At 34.1% G+C, this 8,125-nt stretch overlaps 1 non-coding gene across 1 annotated transcript; it reads right to left on the bottom strand.

The window, feature by feature from the left end:
• Window positions 1–1,460: 1,460 nt before the first annotated feature.
• Window positions 1,461–1,567, bottom strand: LOC139887284 (small nucleolar RNA R71). The gene has a single exon (XR_011773122.1). It is a non-coding gene; the product is annotated as a small nucleolar RNA R71 (small nucleolar RNA).
• Between the last annotated feature and the right edge of the window lie 6,558 nt (window positions 1,568–8,125).

Here is an 8,125-nt window from a genome sequence, read left to right on the forward strand (position 1 = left end):
TGTAACTTGCAATTAATAATTTCTATCATGTCGCTTTCATGTGAATAGTAAATTAATTAATTTCTTTTCATTTACTATTCATGAATAGTAAATGAGTTAAAAAAAAAGTTTTAAAAAAAATATATATATAAAAAAAATTAAAAAAAAATTTTAAAATCCTTAAAAAACGAAATATAAAAAAAAAATTAAAAAAAGAAAGTTTTTTTTTTTATTACCTTTAGATTTTTAGACTCTAGTTACAATTTTTAGTATTAAGTTTAGTTTTGCCATAGTTATTTTTATTTCTAGAATTTTTAGGTTTGCCGTAAAATCCCTTAAGTGCTTATTCCTTAGACTAAGATTTATGTGCTTTAGAATTTTGCGACGCCGTTTTTCGCGCTACTTTCTTATTTTTATTTTTCGACGCCTATTTTTCGACCTTTTATTTTTCGACCTTTTTCGACGCGTTTTTCTTTCTTTCTTATTTCTCGCTATTCTAGTTTTAGGATAAGATTTTTATTCTACTTCTTATCTAAATTTCTTAAAATTACGAAAATTTATTTTAAGTGGTTAAATTGATAGATATCAAAATTTTCTGGTTCGTAGTAATAGTTGGATTTGTACGTGGACCGGGTTATTGGAGCCAAACAGTACTCAATTACATTGAGACCAAACGAATCCTGCCCCTCTGCTGCATCTTTTGGCTATTCGAAACGTGGGCAAAATCAGAAAAGTCTATTAATTGGATAACTTATATAATTTTTCTTTCCTTTTAAAAACTAATAGGATATTCAGTGAATGCACCGAGTAAAACGTTCACCACCTTTCATACGTTCACTACCTGTAACTCGATCAAGACATCTAGCCAATATTATCGCCGTTGATTTTTCTTTAGAATCATCATCTAGACGACCAAGTACTCCAACTCAAATTTCCGATAATCCAATTTTTAAACCCTAAATATAAAGGCTCTCACAACCAAGAACCCGGAGGATATTCAAGGACAATTCCAAGATCCTGAACCACTAATCATTCCTCCTGAACCACAAACCGTTAAATCAGAATCTTCTAGTGATTCGTATTCAACAAATTCAATTATGGAAGTAACGGAACCTCTAAGTATGGAAGATCGAATGAGAGCCACACGCACGGGCCAAGGTCACGCCATTATTCAGCCAGATGTTAGAGCATCAGATTTTGAAATCAAAGGACAAATCCTACACATGATCACCAATCAGTGCCAATTTGGTGGTACAACAAAAGAAGATCCAAACGAACATCTTCGAACTTTTAATCGGATTTGTAATCTCTTTAAAATCCGAGAAGTTGAGGATGAAACTATTTATCTTATGTTGTTCCCATGGACTTTAAAGGGAGAAGCCAAAGATTGGTTAGAATCATTACCTGAAGGAACGATTGACACATGGGATGTTTTAGTTGAGAAATTTCTTCAAAGATTCTTTCCGTCATCTAAAGCCGTGAGACTTCAAGGAGAAATTTCCACGTTCGTGCAAAAACCAAATGAAACATTATATGAGGCGTGGACAAGATTCGGAAGGATGTTGAGAGGATGTCCTCAACACGGATTAGATACTTTTCAAATAGTGCAAATCTTCTATAAAGGCGTAAACATCGCTACACGAAAAGATATCGACACAGCAGCTGGTGGTTCTATTATGAAGAAAACCGAAACTGATGCTTACAAAATTATTGATAACACAGCCTCCCACTCTCATGAGTGGCACCAAGAGAAAGATATATATCGTTCATCTAAAGCGGCTAGAGCCGATTCTAGCCATAACTTTGATTCCGTTTCCGCAAAAATAGATGCTTTCGAGAGATGAATGGAAAAGATGAATAAAGATATTCACGCAATACGAATCAGTTGTGAGCAATGCGGTGGACCACACTTAATGAAAGACTGTCACATTGAACAAACGATGGAACAACGTGAGAATGTTGTCTACATGAACCAAAGGCTGGAAAATAGTTATCAGAATAATTATCAACCGCCAAGGCCAAACTTCAATCGAAATCAAAACATTCTTTACAATCCAAAAGGACCCGACAATAACTCGTATAACCAACAAGGTCCGAATAACCAACCAACTCAAAACAACACTTTCAATTAACAAAGACCTGGCTTATATAAACCACCACAACAAACCGACGAGAAGAAGTCAAATCTGGAAGAAGTGGTATTTAAGCTAGTTGAATCTCAAACACAATTTATTAAAACTCAAACCCAAACGAATGAGAGGTTTGATCAGTCATTTAGAACTCAACAAGCTTCCATTTTGAATCTAGAAAAACAAGTAGGTACTCTTGTTAGATTGATGAGTGAAAGGGAACAAGGAAAGCTACCGAGTAATACTGAAGTAAATCCTCGGAATGAAAATGTTAATATGGTTTCAACAAATTCTGAAAAACCAGCATCAGAAGATGGGGAGGTTTTAGATGTAAGTAACAATGAAGAAGTTACACCACCACCACCACCCGAGTATGTAAAGCCAGTGGTGGCACCATACAGACCACCCATCCCGTTTCCAAGAAAAGGAGTTGAGTATGAGCAAGTAATAGGTAATAAAGTTTTTGATACCTCTGGAAAGAAGAAGAAGAGGAATAAAAAAGTGCAAGAAACAAAAACAGTAGAAGTAAGCCCGGTGAAGACAGTTCCACCAAAACCTCTACCTAGGATAGGTGATCCAGGTGAATTTATTGTTCCTTGTCTACTTAGTGATTGTGTCATGTATGATGCACTAGCAGATTTAGGTGCGAGTGTAAGTATTATGCCTCTTTCATTATATAAGAGATTAGGTGTAGGTGAGTTAACTCCAACGGATATGAGTGTTCGACTCCTTGATCAAACCATTAAGCACCCAGTTGGAATTGCTGACAACCTACCCGTTCAAGTAGGTAATTTAACCTTTCTAGTCGAATTCATTGTCATTGACATAGAAGAGGACTCAAACGTTCCTCTAATTTTAGGTTAACCATTCTTAGCATCCACCGGGGCGTTATTTGATGTAAGAAAGGGTAGAATGACACTTAGTAATGATGAGAAATCGATCACCTTTATGATTCGAAAGTCTAAATCTCCACCAACTAAAACCGTTGAACCAGCGGAAACGATTGGTAAGAACCATGTTGTTTTACCAACTCCAACGGTAGTGCTTAACAATAATAAAACGCCTAAGTGTGGGGAAAATGAAGTAACACCTAATGATGACCCGATAACAAAGAACCCCGTTGTTGATACGAAATTAAATGATCCCGTTATTAATAGTTCAATGAAGAAACTTATTAAACGGATTCGCTATGCTAGAACCAAGGGGAACTCTAAGTTATGTAACCGGTTAGTATCCAATCTATCGCCTAAAGAAAAGGCGAAACTAGTTGAAATTGTGGATATTACACAGGAATCCGACCAATGGCTTAAAAAAAGTCATAGATATGCAAGTTGATTATGGTCCAAGAGAAATTGACGATGAAGTTATTCACAATTTCGACACCACAGCTACCTAAGTGTGGGGAGATTCAAGTGTTCTAAAAAGAAAATGCTCTCTAGAGTTAGTTGTTCTGTTCTCGTGTAGTTTTGAGAATGGAATCCGATTGGTCTTTTCCGCTAGCAGACACTAAAGAACTAGTTTTCTCCCCCCATTCTGATTTTTTTTATTTTATTTTGTAGGTTTTATATGAAATTAATATGCTTTTTAAATTTAAGTTTTGTGTGAATTTAAAAACAAAATTTACTTTATTTCATTAAGTAAAAAAATGATTTCTAAAATTCGTCGTGAGTTGAAGATTAGGTAGTTGAACCGAAATTACTTTACCTGAGGGCGGGGCGAAAAATTTTGTCATCATTATTTTTAATTTTATTGATTTAAAGTATGCAAAAAAAAAATATTTGATTTTATAAATTTTTGAACGTGGGGTAATATACCCAACTTTAAAAATATGTATATATGTTTGTATTTTATCATGTAAACAACAGGGTAAAACAACGCACTTTCAAAGACTAACATTAAGTTCAGCAAAAGCTACTGATTTTGACGACAAGATGCAAAACAACAAATGTGATATAAAAAATGAAGGAATGAACGATGAGGCGCGCCATCTATCATTCGACGAGATTTGTAATTACAAACTGGGTATTTTTAATCACTTTCCTACACTAATCACCCTCATGAATTTATAATTATAGTCTGATTTCATGCAAATGAGGGCATTGCATGATCTCAAGTGTGGGGAAGGGTTATAAATTCTCTCGGGTTTATACTTGGCTTATTTTCTAAATATTATGAAAATTTTAAAATTTTTTTAACTAAATGAATTCAAAATCATGTTTATACATATTTATGAACGATAAAACTAGGTGTTAATGCCGAAATTATTGTTACCTCGGAAAGGACATAAATTGAGAAACAACTAAAACGCTTGAATTTATTTATTAAGATATAAAAAGACGCATGAAAAAAGCCAAGTGTGGGGAGAATGTACCAAGTTATTCAATTAAAAACTATTTATCACATGTTTTTGTAAAGTTATTGCAGGTGCTTTTACTTTGAACTAAATTAACTGGTTTACCCGATTTACTGTAAGAAAGATGGATCTACACGATGAATCAATTCCATCATTAAAAGGAAGTAAAGTCTTCCGAAAAAGAAACGCGCTTCTTGATTTAGGTCATGAAGTTGTCGTTTAGACCAGCTGTAGGTTGACGAAAAATCTAGAAAAGTCATCTCTAAAATCAGCAGGAAATCCACGGACCTCAGCATCAAACAGGGTCGCCAAGTGGTCAGACTTATCCTAACCATGAGAGGATCTGTCTCGTACAATGGGGGGGCACCGTGCAAATTAGATTGATAAGACTAATGAATTAGATCCCCAGAAAGGATAATCTCCTTAAAGATCAAAAATCAGCTTTTAAGACTGATATTACTCAATCCTAGAGATTGACCTTAAAGATTGAGAATTACAAACTCATGGAATTCAATGATATCTAAACTCGAGCTTGAACGAGAAAATATTTTGATCAAAATTTCAAACCGATTTGTTTTCTGAAAACCTATTTTCAATGCGTTCATTACCATTGAACGTAAAATCCTGAGAATTCATCAGAATTCATTAGGTCACCTGAACCAAATCGGGTGTCAACCGTAAGAAACGGTGGTTGCATAGCATGGTCGGAGACAGGACCGTGTGCCAGACTGAAAAATCATAGGATGATCTTTACTATTGCTCCTATAAAGGATAGTACTAGCATCCGACACGTTTTAAGACCATAATCATATGCATGTCATTAGACATTGCCTTAACAGTTTCTTGTTCATCGCTTTCCTTTACAACCGGACGGTAGTTTGCCGAAATGTAATATACGGGACAAGTAAACTGGACGTGTTGCTTTCCTAATACAAGGTTAGCAAGTGGGTAACACGAAACCACAAGTGTTGAGCTAAAATTTTCAAATCTGAAACCCACACAACCCACAAAAATATTTTGCAAACACCGGTGAAGGTTTATTCCGGAAAACTTGTCTAGGGTAAAAGCTAGATTGAATTTTCAAAAGATCAAATGTTTTCATAAAGATCCAATTTCCTAACGGATCTAAATTTTCATAGTCATGTGGAACTGTAAACCGCCTTTCAAATGTGCACTTTGCTTTGGAAACCGAAAGTAAATCGGCTATTTGATTGCAAGTGTCGTTGACCTAAACCCGAGACAACTGTGGATGACACACCCACCTTTAACCATGGTTCTATCGTTACTATCATTTTTTATACCACCATACCAAAATCACTGATGTACAAAGTGTGATGAATAAAAAAGTGATTCATGTATGTTTTTATTTCAAGTTCTGTATTGCTTGAGGACAAGCAACGCTCAAGTGTGGGGATATTTGATAAGGCTAAAAAGGAACATATATTTCATAGCAATATCCCTCCTAAATAATAGGTTTTCATATGTAATTGTATTATATTTCCATTGTAATTGTTTAAATAAATAAGTGCGAAGACAAAAGGCGAAAACGAAGATTTGAAGACGCAAACGCCCAAAAAGCTCAAATGTACAAGATACAATCCAAGTGGTTCAAATTATTGATGAGAAACGTCTAAAAATGACAAGAGTACAAGTTACAAAACGCAAAGTACAAGATATTAAATTGTACGCAAGGACGTTCGAAAATTCGGAACCGATACATGAACCAACTTTCAACGCTCGACGCAACGGAGCTAAAATTACAAGTTAACTATGCTCAAGAATATAATATAATATTTAAATAATTCATAATAAGAATAATAATAAATAATAAAAAGTTGTTAATTGAGCATAGTTAAGGGGTCATAAGTGAAAATTTCAAATCACCAATTGCCTATAAAATGGAATTCACGGAGTAATGAAAAAATACACCTTTCTTCATATTTCTTTCTCTCTTCTGTAATATGTAATATATATTTATATTATAATTTTAATATAAGTTAATTTTAATAATAAAGTTATGGTTTAGTTGGGTTATTGTAAGAAATATTTTACGAGTTTTAAGTCAAAATTCTGTCCGTGCAACGCTACGCGATTAATCATCACTGTAAGCTATGTTCTTCCTTTTTAATTTAATGTCTCGTAACTAAGTTATTATTATGCTTATTTGAGCCGAAGTAATCGTGATGTTGGGCTAAAATATTAAGACGGGGTTATTGAACTTTGTACCATAATTAAGGTTTGGGCAAAAGACCGACACTTGTGGAAATTGGACTATTGACTATTAATAGATGGGGGGTATTGTCTAATTGAGTGACAATTCATTGGAGTCTGTCGAACCTATCTTCAAATTAATTAACCTAATAATTAATAATGATTATGGTTCTCCTATTTAGTGACGTTGTCCTATTATAATCATTTAATTAATTATTCGGGTTGGGTAATTGATTATTCAAACTGATCAAGTGGGTAAATTAATATTCATATCTAATCAAAACAGGGGTGGATTACATACAGTGATAACTGGTGTAATTGTTGACAGAAGTGATAACTGCGTCACAGTTTAAATCCTTAATTAGTTGGAATATTTGACTTCGGGTATAAGGGTAATTTGACGAGGACACTCGCACTTTATATTTAAGACCGATGGACTATTATGGACAAAAACCAGATAGGTATCAAATAAACCAGGACAAAGGACAATTAACCCGAGTAACAATTAATTAAAATCAAAACGTCAAACATCATGATTACGAAAGTTTAAATAAGCATAATCCTTTTATTTCATATTCTATCGCAATTTTATTTATTGTTATTTTATTTATCGCCATTTATTTATTTTACGCACTTTAATTATTGTCATTTATCTTTACGCTTAAAAATATAAAATCGACAAACCGGTCATTAAACGGTAAAAACCCCCCCTTTTATAATAATATTACTACTTATATATATATATTTATATAAATATAGTTTTATAAAAATATAGTACGTAATCACTAGCTCCCTGTGGAACGAACCGGACTTACAAAAAACTACACTACTCTACGATTAGGTACACTGCCTATAGTGTTGTAGCAAGGTTTAGGTATATCCCATCCGTAAATTAATAAAACTTGTGTCATATTTTGTAGTATTTCCTAGTAAAAATAATACTATTTCGTACCCTCACGCTACATCATCAATCAACTATTACCCAAATAGTATCAAAACCACTTGCAGTCCTTGGCAATTTAGTGATGAAATCCATGGTAATGTTTTCCCATTTCCATTCCGGGATTTCGGGTTGTTGAAGTAGACCTGATGGTTTCTGATGCTCAGCTTTGACCTTAGAACACGTCAAACATTCTCCTACGTATTTAGCAACATCGGCTTTCATACCCGGCCACCAAAAATATTTCCTGAGATCCTTGTACATCTTCCCCGTTCCAGGATGTATTGAGTATCTGGTTTTATGAGCTTCTCTAAGTACCATTTCTCTCATATCTCCAAATTTTGGTACCCAAATCCTTTCAGCCCTATACCGGGTTCCGTCTTCTCGAATATTAAGATGTTTCTCCGATCCTTTGAGTATTTCATCCTTTAAATTTCCCTCTTTTAAAACTCCTTGTTGCGCCTCCTTTATTTGAGTAGTAAGGTTATTATGAATCATTATATTCATAGATTT

The sequence above is a fragment of the Rutidosis leptorrhynchoides genome, chromosome 1 (genome assembly GCF_046630445.1).
Source record: "Rutidosis leptorrhynchoides isolate AG116_Rl617_1_P2 chromosome 1, CSIRO_AGI_Rlap_v1, whole genome shotgun sequence".
Classification (NCBI taxonomy): domain Eukaryota; kingdom Viridiplantae; phylum Streptophyta; class Magnoliopsida; order Asterales; family Asteraceae; genus Rutidosis; species Rutidosis leptorrhynchoides.